The following is a 17,609-nucleotide window of genomic DNA, read 5'->3' as shown; positions in this document are numbered from 1 at the left end:
TGAGGGTGGTGAGAAATAAATTTGAAAATATAGAATAGGAATAGGTAAAGGAATAGGCAAATGATTTGTAGACTCCATAGGAACCTCATGCCTGTAAATCATGACACTAGTTTTAATAAAAGAAATGGAAAACACTAGACATGATGAACAATGAATAACATTATACAAATTTTAACCTATTATATTTTAGCAGACAAGAAACAATATTTTGCTAATGTGGGATTTTTTTCCTAAAGTCTATCTATCTACTATCCTAAAATCTATCTACAAATACCACTTCATTAGGACAAAAATAAAAATCAATGCCAAACTTCAAAAAAAAAATAGAAATAAGAAAAAAGGCAGTGCAATGGAAAGAACTTAATCCTGAACAATTCTATCAAATTACTGATGCTGAAAAATGAAAAGATATAGAAACAGACAGTTTAACTGATATAAATCAATTTTGCAACAGAAATACCAAAAGAGAGTAAAGAGTGTCTTAGCCCAAGGCAATACTGGTTTACAATATAAACTTATTTGTAAAATTTTATGGATAAGTATAATGGAAGATGATAGTATCTAAATTGCTAAATAGATAGAACTCTGGGCCTGTAGCCAAGAAGACATGCTGCCTCAGGCACTTACCTGAATAGCCAGGGCAGCTAAGTCGTGAAGTGGATAGAGTGTCAGTTCAAATCTGGCCTCAGACACTTGCTAGCTGTGTGACCCTGGGCAAGTCACTTAACCCTGTTTGCCTTATTTATAAAAAAAAGCTGGAAAAGGAAATGGTAAACCACTCTAGTATCTTTGCCAAGAAAACCCCAAATGGGGTCACAAAGGGTTAGGTGTGACTGAAAAACAACTGAACAAGACCCTGTGCAAGTTACTTAACAGTCTCAGCTTCAGTGTCCTCCTCTGTAACAGGATGGGATTAAAATCAATGGCCTTTAAGGTTCTAAATTTATTGTCCCATGAAACTTTTATGAACAGAATTGCCCCATACAGAGAGAAGTATAGGGTAAGCACTAGTTGAAAGAAAGCTGTTGACACAACTCAATAAAGTCATCCTTTACTGATTTAAAATTTAATTGCTTATATGTTTTAAAACATTAATAAGAAAATAGAAGGATGAAAACAAACAATCATAGTAGCTATTTCTACAAACATATTTCTGCTCTCTATGTAGCAGGTATTTTCTATTCACCCCTATTACAGGCAGAGGGGACCCTATAAGAGGGAAAACATTACAGGATATAAAAATAAATAATTTTGATTACATTAAAAAGGTTTTGCACAAACAAACCAATGTAGCCAAGATTAGAAGGAAAGCAGAAATTGGGAAAATTTTTACAACAATTCTCTCTGGTAAAGACCTCGTTTCTCAAATATATAGTAAACTGAGTCAATTTTATAAGAATACAAGTCATTCCCTAACTGATAAATGACCAAAGGATATGAACAAGATGCAGTGGCACTTAGCTTCTCTCCCTTACCCTTTATCTGGAAATAAGTCTTAGGTCATTGGGGGTATGTTTATTGTGTGTTTTTAGGTGACCACCAAGTCTGAGAGACACCATGTACATGTGGTTGGGACCTTTTATACCCTCAGATCAAAGAGGGTATAAAGCTAGATTCTATCAGGGTACATGGGAAGAAGTATTCAAGGAAGTCAGGAAAATCAAGGACACTGAGTCAAGAAAATGGTGGTCTTACCACATATGCTTTCACAAGACTCCCACTCTTCAAAGTCACATGACTCCAGACAAACAAAAATTGGACAGATTCTCAGTCTAGGTTAGGGGATAATAAAATATGGCTCCATATCCATGGAAAATTATAGAAGATAGGACTTTCCATTTTCAGTCAATAACCCCTCAAATTCAGTGAATCATCAGATCATCGATTCAGAGCTAGAAGGTATTAGAAATTGTCTAATCCAACTTCCTCCTTTTACAGATGAAGTAACTACAAACTAAAGAGTCTGTGACTTGACTAAAGTCATACAGGTAGTTAGTGACAAGTCAGAATTCAAGCCTAGGTCTTTTGATTCCAAATCCATATCTATCTTTCCACTTTTTCACATTCATTTCAGTCACATAGTTTATTAGATAGCAAAATTCAAGAACAGTTGTTAAGTCCTCCCAACACAGGGTCCTTTTCCCAATCATTCCACCAAAACCTCTTCCTGCTTATCCTCCCAGGTTTTCTTTCCAAGTTGTCCTTGGGACAGTTCCAAAGGGCTGAGTCCCCTCTTTCCCCAACAGGTCATAAAAGATTAAAAAATGGGAGTTGTGTTTCTGGAACCTTCATTTGAGGTTAAGATTGTACATATGAGGGGTGGCCAGGTGGCGCAGTAAGTAAGAGCATAGCCCCAGAGTCGGGAGACCTGGGATGGAATGGGCTCAGATACTTAGCACCACACCCAGAAATAATTGGCCATGTAACCTTGAGCAAGTTACTTAACCCCAATTGCTTAAAAAAAAAAAAAAAGATTGTATATATGAGGGAACAAGGCAGAGGTTCTAGGAAAGCAAAAGAACTAGCAGTATGAGAAATAGTTCTCTCCACCTGCTCACCATCTAGATTTTTGGTTGATTTTCTAGGATTCTCTAAGAATACCATGACATCATCTGCAGAGTGATAATTTTGTTTCTTCATTGCCTATTCTAACTCCCTCAATTTCTTTTTCTTCTCTTATTGCTATAGTACAATATTGAGTAAAAGTGGTGGTAATGGGCATTCTTGCTTCACACCTGATCTTATTGGGAAGGCTTTTAGCTTATCCTCATTACAAATAATGCTTACCAATGATTTTAGATACTACTTATCATTTTGAGGAAAGCTCCATTTACTCCTGTGATTTTTAGTGTTTTTAAATAGGAATGAATTTTGTATTTTGTCAAAAGCTTTTTTCTACACCTATAGAGATAATCATGTGATTTTTGTTTGTTTTGCTATCAATATGTCCAATTATGCTGATAGTTTTCCTAATATTGAACCAGCCCCTGTGTTCCTGGTATAGATCCCACCTGGTCATAGTGAATGATCTTTGTGATACAATGCTGTAATCTCCTTGCTAGTATTTCATTTAAAATTTTTGCATCAATAATCACCAGCAAAATTAGTCTATAATGTTCTTTCTCTATTTTGCTCATCCTGGTTTAGGTATCAGCACTGTATTTGTGCATTAAAAAGAATCTGGTGGGACTTCTTCTTTGTCTATTTTCCCAAACAGTTTATATAGTGTTGGAACTAATTGTTTAAATGTTTGGTAGAATTCATTTATGAATCTACTTGGTTCTATTATTTTTTTCTTAGGAACTTATTAATGACATATTCATTTTTTTCTAAGATAGAGCTTTTTTGTATTCTATTTCCTCTTCTATTAATCTGGGCAATTCATATTTTTGTACATATTCACCCATTTTACTTAGATTGTTAGATTTATTGGCTTATAATTGTGCTAAATTGCTCCTAATAATTGCTTTAATTTATCTTCTTTGATGGTGAATTCACCCTTTTCATTTTTTATACTGGCAATTTCTTTCTTTTTAAATAAAATTAACTAAGGTTATTTATTTTATTGTTCTTTCCCCCTCCCCCATAAAACCAGTTACTAGTTTTATTTATTAGTTTAATGGTTTTCTTATTTTCAATTTTATTAACCTCTCCTTTGATTTCCAGGATTTCCAATTTGGTGTTTAACAGGGGTGGTTTTTTTTCTAATTTTTTTTTAGTTGTATGCCCAATTAATTGATGATGTAAACATTTAGAAATATAAATTTTCCCCCAAGTGCTGCTTTGGCTACATCTCATAAATTTTGGTATGTTGTCTCATTGTTGCCATTCTCTTTAGTAAAATCATGTATTGTTCCTATGATTTGTTCTTTGATCACTCATTCTTTAGGATTAGGATAACAGGAGAGTTTTCCTTGATAACTTTTTGAAATATGTCTAGTCCCTCCTCCCTCCCCTCCTTTTTTTTTTTTAAAAGCAATTGGGGTTAAGTAACTTGCTCAAGTTTACAGGCCAGTTTTTTTGTGTGGGTGTTAAGTATCTGAGGCCAGAACCTCCTCCCAACTCTGGGTCCTCCCAACTCCTGGGTGGAACTCTTACTCACTGTGCCACCTAGTCGCCCCCCTCCCTTTTTTATCATGGCTTTCAGGTAGTACAATAATTCTTAAATTATCTCTCCTACATCTATTTTCCAGGTCCATTGTTTTTCCAATGAGATTTTTTTTTTTACATTTTCTTCTATTTTTTCATTCTTTTGATTTTGTTTTACTGTTTCTTGATGTCTTGTAGAGTTATTAGCTTCCACTTGCCCTATTCTAATTTTTAAGGAATTATTTTCTTCAGTGAGCTTTTGCACCTCCTTTGCCATTTGGCCAATTATAATTTTTAAGTAGTTCTTTTCTTCATTGAATTTTTGTACCTCTTTTTCTATTTGACCAATTCTACTTTTCAAGGAGTTCTCTTGAGTGGATTTTTGTGCCTCTTTTACCAAGCTGTTGACTCTTTTTTTAATGATTTTCTTGCATAACTCTCAACTCTTTTCTGAATTTTTTCCTCTATCATCTAATTTGATTGGCCTGTGACCAATTCACTTTTTTCTTTGAGGCTTTGCACATAGCTACTCTGATTTTGTCGTCTTCTGGATTTGTGTCTTGAGCCTCCCTGTTATCATAGTAGCTGTCTATGGTCAAGTTCTTTGTTAATTTTTCCAGCCTCTTTCTTGACTTTTAAGTTTATGCTAAAGTTTAGTTCTGATCCTGGGATAGAGGGGCCACTGTCCCACGCATCATATATTTTCATGCTGCTGTTTTCAGAGCTAGTTCTGGAGGTCTATGAATTTTCAGTTCTTTCAAGGTAGTATCTTATAAGGAAAGATGTGGCTACTGCTTTTCTTGCCTGTGAGTGACCACAAGCACTCTTTTCTTCCCTAGAACTGTGACCAGAACCCCTACTTCCCTAGGTCTACAAGAGCTAGTGAGTTAGTTCTCCCCTTAACTCTGGGACTACAACCCAAATGTGCATATGGGCAATGTGATAAAGTCCTGCACCCAGTGTTAGCAAAGGGTGCCCTGACCAGTCTCCTTCTGACCAGCTGTCTGACCTCCTTGCTGTCTGTGGGTCATGAGCTCCAGAAGAGGCCTCTGGATACACCCTGGACACTGCTGTCTTGTAGGAACTGCACTGGACTGCTGTCTACTCTCACTCCAGCAAGACAGATCTTTCTTCCTGACTTTCTAAGTTGTTTTGGGCTGGAAAATTGTTTCACCCCAACCTTCTGTTTTTTTTTTTTCCTGCCATTCCAGGACTCATTTTGAGGTGTCTTTTTAAAGTTGTTTGGAGGGGAATTTGGGAGAGTTCAGGCAAGTTCCTGCTTTACTCCAGTATCTTGGTTCTGCCCACTCTGGAAATGTTTTTTGCAAGACTTCATATGTATAAAGGGCATCATATTTCTTGCCTTGTCAATGAATGGGGAGGGGGTATGAAAGGAAGGAAGAGAATTTGGAAACAAAAATAAACATTAAAAAGAAAAGAAAAAGCAAACATTAAAAAAAGAAAGCTATCTGAATGTACATTGTGTCTCTTTAGCAAATTTGAAGATTATAAGAAGTAAGTTTTATAGATATTTACTATCTATATGACCCCGGGCAAGACATTTAATCCTATTTGCTTCATTTTCCTCATCTATAAAATAAGCTGGAGAAGAAAATGGCAAACCACTCCAGTGTCTTTGCCAAGAAAACCTCAAATGGGGTCAGGAAGAGTCAGACAGTTCTGAAAGAATGGAACTGTTGTTCAACAAAGGGGCAAGTTATCTAGACATAATTCCAGTAGATAATACTGTGCCCCATTCTGACTTAATTCAGCCTTTTCTAAGGTGATTCATTCTACAACCCACTCAGACCACATTTGCACCTAAAGTAATTAGGATAAGACCCTTTTAGATGAGAATGAATCATCTTATTATTTGTAAAAGATACGAAGCATTGAGTGACTTATTTGTATGTGAGAAGACTAGCTAAGTTAATGAACTTGTTCACAATGCAGTGGTATACTGCTAAATGCTTAACAACTGGCTCATCAAAAAAAAAGTACACAGAAAACACTTTTAAATTTAATCTGCATTACTAACACTTTCTCCATTCCTTTCTAAAAGCTAAACAATTCACAAAATAATAAATCAAGCCCTGATTCACAGTGTTTACTGATTTCTGAGGCATAAATACAGAGAAAATTTAACAATCCCCCAGAGAGCCAATTCTAGCTGACTCCAGCATACCTATTCCATATGGCCTAGATTGCCATAGTATCTTTTTTTTTTTATCTCAACCATTCTTTTCCATAGTACAACAGAACCTTGGAGTCTAAAGAAAAATTATTTAAAACATTTTTGCAGAAATAAAACCAATGCAGTTAAAATTAGAAGGAAAGTAAGAACTGGGGGGAAATTTTGCTGCAAGTTTCTCATTTCTCAAATATATAGAGAGCTGAATCAATTTTATAAAAATAAGAGCCATTCCTCAATTGATAAGGGGTCAAAGGATATGAACTAGTTTCCAGAAGAAGAAATCAAAGTTATCAATAGTCACATGAAAAAATGCTCTAAATCACTATTGATTAGAGAAATGCAAATTAAAACAACTCTGAGATATCACCTCACATCTATCAAATTGGCTAATGTAAGAGAAAAGGAATATTACAAATGTTAGATGAAATGTAGAAAAATTGGGACACTAATGCACTGGTGGTAGAACTGTGAACTCATCCAAACATTATGTAAAACAATTTGGAACTATGCCTGGTGGACTGTAAATCTTTGCACATACCCTTTGATCCAGCAATACTACTACTAGGTTTATATCCCAAAGAGATCAAAGGAAAAGGAAAAGGGTCAATTTGTACAAAAAATTTTATAGTGGCTCTTTTTGTTTGTGGTGGCAAAGAATTGGAAATTTAGGGGATGCCCATCAATTGGGCATAGCAAATTGTGGCATAGGAGTGTAATGGAATACTTTTGTGCTATAAGAAATGATGAGCAAGATGCTTTCAGGAAAATCTGGGCATTCTTCTTATATGAATTGATACAAAGTGAAGTGAGAAGAACCAGGATAAAAATGTAAATGTACATAGTAATAGCAATATTGTAAAGATGATCAACTGTGAAAGATTTAGCTACTCTAATCAAGATAATGATTCAAGACAGTTCCAAAGGACCCGTGATGAAACGTGTTATATATCTTCAGAAAGAGAACTAATGAACTCAGTGCAGATTGAATCACACTTTTTTCACTTTCTTTTTCTCCTTTTTTTCTTTTCTGATATAGCTAATATAGAAATATGGTTTGCATGATTTCACATGTATAACTGATAGCACATTTCCTACCTTCTTAATGGGTAGGGGAGGGCCAGAAGGGAGGAAGAGACTTTTAAACTTAAAATTAAAAAAAAGTTAAAAACAAATACATTTAAAAACAATAACAACAACAGGAGAACCCTGAATTTCAGAGTTGTTTAGGGGTTATCAGGTAAATAGCCATTGATAATGACTAGAGATGAAGATATGGGAAATGTACTGGACAGCCACCATAGGTCAGGGCAAGGTACACTGTCAAGTGCCTTTCCTTATGGAGGGTTTTGAACTTTCTAGGTAACTTTCCATTTTACATTGGCATCTTTTCTTGGTTTGGACTTCAGGGAACATCATACCTCCACCAGGATAAGTTGGTTACCTGAAATCTCATTACTCTGCTGATTGATTCCAGTTTTTGATACTGTACTCAATACCTCCTCAATTCCCTCAGTTGCCTCTGTCCTCTACTTGGAGGGCTGGAGAGTGGAGCAGTAAACTCCTCCCAAAGCCTTGCGTTATAAAGGGCACTGACCATTCCAGACTTTCCAGATAACTTTCCATTTTCCATTAGGACCTCTGCCCTCTTCCACTTCTCAGCTTCCTTTTGGATGTTGTTTCCTTCTCCCATTGATTGTGAGCTCCTTGAAAGCGAGGACCGACTTTTGTCTATTTTTGCATCCCTCTCCCGCAGTACTTAGAACAATGCCTGGAACATAGTAATAAGCACTTGACACATGTTTACTGAACTAAACTGAACTAAGGGTATCTAGCCTGGATGTCAGAGAAGTTGTTGAAAGGAAAGCCTGGGAAGTGACAGTGTGATTGGACAATAGAAAGGCACGTGAATAGACTATGAAATATGACAAAAGAGGAACTCTGAACTGGAACCAGAGCAAAAGGTGGACTGCTCAGGTGATGAGATCCCAGGGATAACACCGCTGTCACAAAGCTCTACTGGTGTCCTTAGGACCTCAGGAGAAGTTGAATAGGATTCCAGCAACTGAGGTGGAAATCTTTGTGATGAACTGATGGGAGAACATCAATAAGAATAGGGATAGATTACAGTCTGCAAAGTCTGGGAGGGACTACATAAGATGAGATCACAGATCCATCCGAGTACTTGGATAAATAAAGGCTTTTGTGCCTGGTATGCATTGTTATGTTGGGGGCTTTTATAGAAGCTAGTCAATCAGTCAATAGCATTTATTTATTTTCCTCCAATAAGGTTCTTTTATTGGATTCAACCTAAAATACAGTTTGATCTCTCTTTGCTATAGAATATAAATTTTCAATTCCATAGATTAAAATGGAAAAGAATTGAATTCTCTCTCTCCCTCTTTTTCAGGAAAGCAAATATATTTCACATTTGGGCATTTACCAGTCACTTAAAAGTCTACTTCGTGTAAAAAATGTAGCTGTCAAAGCATTGAAATGCCCAGAATAAATTTCTTAACCTGAGAAATTATTCAGCATAGTATGGTAACCCATGACAGGCATTAGTTTTCCAACTCTTAACATTGGCCTGTGTATGTGCTAAAGACTTCATTTTTATAGTCAATAGTATTTAAACATCTGCTTAGCACAGGCACTGTGCTGAGCCCTAGGGTTACGGAAGAAAGGCAAAGGAGAATCCCTCTCTTCAAGGAGCTTACAGCCTTCTGGGGGAGACAACATGCAAACCACTATGGACAAACAAGACAGGATACATTGGAGATAATCAATAAAGGGAAGGCACCAGCATTAAGGAGGATCAGCAAAGGTTTCTCATAGAAGATGGGATTTTTAGCTGGGACCTGAAGGAAGCCAGAGTGGCCAAGAGGCAAAGATGAGAAGGGAAAGTGCTCCAGGCATGAGGACAGCCAGTGAGAGAGTATCTGGGGCAAGGAATAGAAAGCCAGTACCATTCAGTGTCACAGGATATGTGTGTGGGGGGGGGGGGAGAGGCGCAATAAGATGTAAGATGAACTGAAAAGGTAGGAGGAAGTGAGGTGATAAATCTTTGAATGGGGTCGGCCAGGTAGCACAGCAAGTAAGAGCACCGGCTCCAGTGTTGAGAAGACCTGGAGATCGAATCCCAGGCTCAGACACTTAGCACCCACCCAGAAAAACACCTGGCAACCTTGAGCAAGTTACTTAACCCCAATTGCTTTAAAAAAAAAATAAAAATAAATCTTTGAAAGCCAAAAAGAAGATTCTATAGTTGATGAGAGAGGTGACAGGGAACCATTGGAGTGTATTCAGTGGGAGAAAAGAAGGGGACAGGAGATCCTCTGGTCAAACCTGTGTTTTAGGAAGATTAATTTCATAGCTTAGTCAAATTGATGAGCTGGCACAGGAAGAGACTTGAGGCTGGGAGATCAACCTGTGGTCTATTGCAATAGTTTAGGCATGAGATGATAAGGGACTGCACTGGGGAGGTATCAGTCAGAAGAGGGATGGCAATGTATTGGAGAGAAGGTAGCATGGTAAAATCCACAGATTTTGGCAACAAATTAGATCTGGAGGGGGTGAAGTAGAGTGGAGAGTTGAGGTTGACAATTAGGTTGGGAGCTTGGGTGACTGGGAAGATGGTGGTGTCCTTATCAGTAACATGAAATACATTTCATTTGGGGCATGTTGTCTATGGGGCATCCAGTTTAAGGCATCAAATAAGCAGATTAAAATACAAATTCCTGAAGGGAAGGGACTGTTTTTATTTTTTAATCTTTTTTTTATCAGAGTCTACCCCAGAGTCTGACTTAGTAGTCCCTAGTGCTCTGTGGAGACTTGGACACAAGCTATATTTGAGTTATGTTTTATGTTCTCTCTCAGGAGAAATGGAAATAAGTTTATGCTTCAAGTTCTCAGTTCTGTGTCTCCAGGTTGGCCTCCAACAGCTGTCAGGTATGATCTGATCAATTCATAGCAGTAGGAGGGTGGAGATTCCCAGACCTCTTCTGGACTTTTTATTTTCTATAGAAAAGATCTTATCTCTGAGATGTGCAGTGGTCTTTCATCAATTTTCCTTGCCTTGGAATTCTAAGAAAGTGACTGGTGGGGAAGATGTTATTTGTTGTTTTCAGTCCCAGATGATCTTTACCTATTGTAATCAGTTGAGGATGTGAAGGAAGCAGAATAAGAAGGAAGTAGATTCTCTTAACCCATGAATCTCTTAGGCCTGTTCTCATTGTCTTGGCTGGGTTCTGTGAAATATTCTCAGAGCTCTGGAGCTTATCCCTCACACAAGTAGCTGTTAGCTTATAAGGGGCTTTTTGGAAAAACAGAGGACAAAGACGCCTTTAAATTTGTTTATGGACTGAATTTCTGATTTAATTCCTAGGTACAGTGAATAGGTTAACATTCACTTAGGGCTTTTTATTCAATACTTCCTATAAAAGCATGTCAGAAATGGGTCAGCAGGAAATTTCTAATGTATCCATGTACAGATTTATTAATATCCACAAAGGAAGTGATGAGGTATGGGCTCCTGGGAGACCCCTCGAGCTCTCCTTGAGTCCTTGAGGCACAGGCTCTGGGAACCTCCCTTGGCCTCGGATTAAATGGTCTCATTTGATGAGACATTTGCATGAGGCAATAAACCTTACATTGCGGCTGAGCCCAAGCCTCTGTTACTAGACTTCCCACCCTTGAGCCTATCAAAGTGTCAATCCACCCTTGAACTGGCCTAGCCCACCATTGTTTGTGGTCTCCAGGTGGCCTCCAGGGACTTCCCACACTTAATCACTCATTGACCTTATTAACTCCTCCTGAAGACCCTCCTCAAACTCCTCCCCTAGACCACCCCTAGATTACTCCCACAACTTTCTGTATATGAGACCCCATCCTGTCTTCATGTTTGTGAGCACCATGGAATAGTGAGAGCAACACAGAATGACCTAGCACAGACTTACTGTGTCCAATGCAAGCGAAGTTTTAATAAACTTTACTTTTCTTTGGCTGTGAGGATACTTGAGTCAAATTCATTTGGCAGGACCCGGAGTGTTGGTATTTTGGCGTCTCCAGAGCAACCCTAACCCTCTTTATGGGTAACCTCTTCAGAAGGACGGCTCTTGCTATTGCAAAAATTTGAAATTGCAAACATATCTTTTTATATATTATGGGAAGGGTCAGAACAGCTACACCACCAGACACCATGAAATGAATTGTTAGAGTTATCATTTAGGTGGCACTGGTTCCCAAAGGAAACTGGGTGGCGAAAAAATGAAGCAGATTCATATTGGGGATGGGATATTTGAGGAAGTATGCTGTTAGGCCTATACTTAATTGGAAAAGAATGTTGGCGGAGTGAATAGAGAAATGGACTTGGACTCAGGGAGCCCTGAATTCAAATGTCTCCTTAAATATTTATAGTTGGGTAGTTGGGTGACCCTGGACACCTCATTTTTTGTGTGTGAATGTGGAAACACCACATTTCTCAGCCTCATTTTCTTATAATTTGTGAAATGGAGATAATAGCACCTGTTACCCCCCCCTCCTGTCCCTATCCCTTCAGGGTTGTTGTGAGGATCAGATGAAAAAATGCATGTAAACCATTTTGCTGGCCTTAAAGTGTTATACAAACCATAAGCTGTCTTTGCTCTTTTCTTTTCCCCCCAAAATAGAGATGGTGTCATACAGAAGTATAAAAAAAAACCCCAAAACAGCTTTTGGGGCCACTCCTTGCCTGAACCAGATTAAAATGCAATGGGGAAATATTTACCATAAAAAATAAAAAGGAAATAGGACACAGATAACATTAATATGTGGTTTTCTATATATATAGAGAAATATACAGTCCCTGGTATCCTTATGTATGGTACAGTGGCCCACATTTCTATTTGAGTTTGCTATCGCCAGTATGGCAGATGAAGAGCCAGTCTCAAAGTCAGGAAAACTGGGGTTCAAGTACCATCTCTGACACCTGATGACCATGTTACCTCCTCAAGTCACTTTATGGTCCTAGTGCTTTAGGCAATTTTCTAAGTTTCTAAGAAGGTACTATACTGTTAGAAAGAGTTTCCTTACCCAGGAAGGAGTTTTCTGTACCAATAAAATCATAGATGCTATCCCTGACCTTAGTCCCATTGCCACAAGTACTTCTCACCTTGTATTTCCCTGCTGCTATCATTCACTGAGGCCATCAGACTGGAAACCTTAGAATCATCTTTGATTAATTAGTGGCATTAGTGGCAGCTAGGTGACACATCTAGAACTGAATGTAGGAAGAAAAGTTCAAATCCAGCCTCAGATACCCACTAGCTGTATGGCTCTGAGCAAATCACTTAACCTCAATAGGAAAATGTGAATAATAATCACAGCTCCCTCCCAGATTTGCTGTGAAGATCAAAAGAGATAATATTTGTAAAATGTTTAGTATCATGCCTTGTACATAATAGGCACTTAATGTGTGTTTTCTTCCCCCTCCTTCTCCCTTTCCCTTCACATGCCTCTCACCATTATTTTTAAACAGCAAAAGGTGTGCCAAACTGTGAATCTCCACTTTATACCTCTGTTTTATTCTTAATTTCTTAAAGTATAAAACAAATTCTACTCATTGCTTTCAAAAGTGTCCCACTTGTCTGTGCTTCTAAACTTTGTTCTATCCTATGAACTTTTAAAAATGTTACCATGGCTTGCTTTATTTTTGCTCACTAGGGGATTGTTACCTTCCTTCCCCTCATTAAAAACTGAAATAAAGAGTAAAGAAAAAAATAAACCTTGTAATAAATAAGCACAGTCAAGCAAAATGAATCCACGAAGTGGCCACGTCCTAAAATAGATGTTTGTGCACCTTGTGTCCATCACCTCTATAGCAGGAAGTAGGTAACAAAATTACTCATAAGTCTTTTGACGGCATGGTTGGTCAAACATTCACCAGAGTTCTCAAATCTTTCAAAGTTGTTTCTCTTTACAATAACACTGCCTTTATATAGTTATATGTGTGTGTGTGTGTATGTATGTACATATATATACATACACCTTCTACATTATGGAGCGGTTAGGGATGATGAGGTATGGGCTCTGGGAACCCCCTCCAGCTCTCCTTGAGTCTTTGAGGTACAGGCTCTGGGAACCTCCCTTGGACTCTTGATTAAATTGTCTCATTTGAAGAGGCATTTTACTAACTGCTAACTACTAGCCTAGTTACTAGCCTAGCCCTCCATTGTTCATTTACCTCCCTCCCTTAATCACTCATTGACCTCAATAACTCCTCCTGAAGACCCTCCCCAAACTCTTCCTCTAGAACACTCCTAGATTCCTCCCACAACCAATGGGTATATAAGACCCCATCTCACACCATGTGAAGTGAGAGCGCCATAGAATGCCATAGAATAGTGAGAGTGCCATAGAAGGACCTAGAACAGACTTACTCTGTGTCTAATGCAAGTGAATTTTTAATAAATTTTACTTTAGCTGAGAAGACTCGAGTTGAATTCATTCAGCAGGACCCGGTGTGTTGGTATTTTGGGGTCTCCAGAGCAACCCTAACCCTCTTAGTGGTTATGTGGCACTTCTATACTCTGGAAAATTCACATAAAAATTTTTGACTCTCCCTTCATATCAGAGAAGAAATCTGAACTTTTTTTCTTTTTCTTTTATGGGGTATTTATAGTACTTTATTGCAAAATTTAGGTCAAGTATTTGGTCATGGGCTATACTACACGATACTATACATATATTTTATGTGTTTCTGAGTTTCTAAACTTTCTTTGTGCCAAACTTTGTCTGACCTTTGCATGTCATCTGTGGCTTCTGCAAAATTCCCCCCAAATTCCCATTTAATTCCTTATGCCAACCTGTAATATATCAAAACAGCAATGGGGAAAATCATGATGTGGAAGGGATAACTGTAAATCATTCTTTTCACTTCACTCTGTATCACTTCATTTTACTTAGGAATCTCTGAAATAGCTTCTTTCACTATTTATTGTGATACAATAATATTACATTACATTCACATATCACTATTTTTGACAAATATTTATTGAATATCTACCGTGAAAAAAAAGGCAAAACCACAACCCTTGCCTTCAAGAAGCCCATACTCCAAAGGGGAAGTAGACATGCAAACTATGCTCAGAGTAGATTGAAAAAAAGGAAATGAGAATTTATTAAGCACCTACTATATTCCAGGCACTATGCTAAGTGCTTTATAAACATTATCCCAACGGATCTTCATAACAATTCTGTGAGGTAGCTGCCATTATTATCCCCCATTTTAAAAATAAGGAAACTGAGGCAAACAAAGATTAAATGACTTGTCCAGGGTCAAACATATAGGAAGTATCTGCAACTGGATTCAAACTTAGATCTTCCTGACATTAGGCCCAGCATTCTATCCATTCACTGGTACTACCTAGAATGAAGGTAATCTTGAAAAGTAGAAATGGGTTTTGACTATTTAAAATAAAACTTCTGTTGGGGTTTTCCAATAGTTTGAACACAGTTGTTTCTTTTATGTTCCTCTGAGTTGTTCCTCAGAAATGCATAAAATATATCTATAGTATTATATAGTATAGTATAGCCTATGATCAAATACTTGACCCAGATTTTACAATAAGGTACTGTAAACACCCCATAAAAGAAAAGGGAAAAAAATTCAGATTTCTTCTCTGATATGAAGGGACAAAAATTTTTATGTGGATTTTCCAGATCATAGGGGTGCCATATCCCTCTAACCCCTATGATGTGGAAGGGATAACTATATAAAGGCAGCAGTATTGTAAAGAAAATCAACTTTGAAAGATCTGAGAACTCTGGTGAATGTATGACCAACCACATCTCCAGAAGATTTACAAGTAATAACAGAATCTTGGTATTAGAAGAATCCTTAGATATAGAATCATAGTATCTCTAATCTGGAAGGTACCTCGGTGGTCAGCTAGACTAACCCATGTACCTGAACAAGAATTGCCCTCTACAAAGTACTCTGTAAGTGATCATCCAGCCTTTGCTTGAAGATCTCCAATGAGGGTGAACTCAGCTTCTCTAGAGGCAGTCCAGTCTTCTTTTGGGTAGTTCTAATTGTTGATAAGTATTTCTTTACATTGAACCCACCCATTGATGTTTTCTCCAGATTGAACATTCCTATTGATTGTAATCCTTATATGTCATGACCTTGAGGATATTCACCATTCTAGTGGCTCTTAAGATTCAAACACACACACACACATACACACACACACACACACACACACACACACACACACACAGAGCCAGAGAGAGCCTGGGAAAGGCCAAGATACAGAGACAGAAAGAAACAATACACTTTTGTGTTGCTAATTCAGTCTTTTGTTTAGGCAAAGATATTACAGTGGATTGCCATTTCCTTCTCCAGCTCTTTTTACAGATGAAGAAAGTGAGGATACTCCTGACTTCAGGCCCAGAATTTTAGCCACTGTACCACCTACCTGCCCTGATTGAGTCTAGGAAGAAAGAAAGATAGAAATAGTTATTAAGTGCCTACCATATGTCAGGTACGCGCTTTCCAAATATTATTTCATTTGTTCTTTAGAATAGTCCTGTGAGATAGGTTCTATTATTATTATTATTCCCATTTTGCTAGTGAGGAAAAAGGAAGATAGCAGTTAGGTGGTTTGCCCTGGCAGTGTCTGAGGCCACATTTCAACTCAGGTCTTTCTGTCATCAGGCCTAGTACTTTATCTACTATACTACCCAGCTACCCCATTCACCCCCTTCAACCTAGAGTCCTGCAATTAAAAACTGACATATAAAATGAAACTTGCAGTTGAGAAAGTTAGTACTACCACTGCCCATTAAACAAACATTTATTAAGTTTTTTTTTTTTCTGTGTGCTTGTATAAGACAGAAATCTGCTTGTAATTAAGAAAAATTAGTTGCAGGGTTAAGTCTGCCTTGACAGTTTACTTGTTGGGGTGTAAGTCTGGTGAGATTTCTAAGAGGAGCAGTTACTAAAGCTGTTTGCCTCAGAGTTCTGAGATAGCAGTTGCTTTTTTAAATGTAACAAGCTGTAGAGCACAGCATGCTTAAGGATTTTCCACATGAAGAACTGGAGAATTTTTAGGCTAATATTCAAGAAATATGGACATCAAAACTGTTCTGATTATAGGACAAATATAATTGATCTGATCATTGACAGAAGATGAAAATTTGGTTACTTAACTGGAAGTATCAGCAAAGAGTTCAGAGTATGAAAACAGAAAATTATGACAGGAGAAAAGAAGGAGGGGAGAGATGGAGAGAGACAGAACCAAAGATACAGAGACAGAGAAAAGTGTGAAAGTACAGATTTCAGCACTTTGTTAGAGGGAGATTGTAACTTTCTCTGTACTATCATTTTTTGTTGGTCAAATCAGTTGGCTAATGAAAGCCTATAGTGCATTATTCTGTTACCTGCATCTGAAAGGAAAGATAGAACAGAGGCAATATATTATATTTTCTATTATGACTTAATATGGAGAAAAAAAATTGAAGAGTAGAGATAATATACTTTGTTCTCTATTATGATTTTCTGTCAAAAAGAGGAAGAGAAGACAAAGATACTTTTCTGTATTGTCATCTGTTGTTGCTGAGAGCAGGAGGAGAATAATCCTACAAAGGAACAGAATTGGAGAGGCTTTTTGCCAACTTTTCCATCAACTTTTCCTTAAAGAGTATCTATTTCAGCTGAAGGCATTATCTTAGCTTGAAGCTGGAAGAAATACTACAGTTGCTCTTAAGAAATAAATTCAGAAGAATAGAGAAACATTTTGGAAGCACAGAATCAGAAAAGTCAATCAGTGGACTGGCACAGTGTGGTTCAACTAAGCTTAACATTGAATGCATCTGTGCAATACAGAAACTATGCTCAAGGAACTTTTATGGATAGCTCCTAAGAGAGAAAGATGACACCAAACTTGATAGTTCCAGAATTGTAAGTTCTCCTAAATACATGGGTTTTTCATATTCACATACCTCCCTGCCAGGTTTCTAAATGTGTGTTCCCACTCTTCTCTACTGATCTGAGAGGGTAACTCAGGTTTATGTGTGTGTAATATGATGTATTTATTCTTCCTGCATGCTCCTTATAGGAAAACCTGTGATGTTATTGCTTTTCCTTTATTGTTAAGTAAATGGTTATATTTAAACTCTAATGTATTATGAGTGGCTTGGTTGGTATATATGAAAACATACCAGTTGGGACTCAAGACCTTTAGTAGTGAGTAGGAACAGTATATTCCTCATAAAGGGATTATCTCTGAGACTCTTGAAGAGTGTGTGTGTGTGTGTGTGTGTGTGTGTGTGTGTGTGTGTGTGTGTGTGT

The sequence above is a fragment of the Petaurus breviceps genome, unplaced genomic scaffold (assembly GCF_028583685.1).
Source record: "Petaurus breviceps papuanus isolate PSGF00001 unplaced genomic scaffold, PetGlider_PUasm1.0 90919, whole genome shotgun sequence".
NCBI lineage: Eukaryota > Metazoa > Chordata > Mammalia > Diprotodontia > Petauridae > Petaurus > Petaurus breviceps.
The sequence above is the reverse complement of the archived record's forward strand: the minus strand, read 5'-3'. Positions refer to the sequence as shown.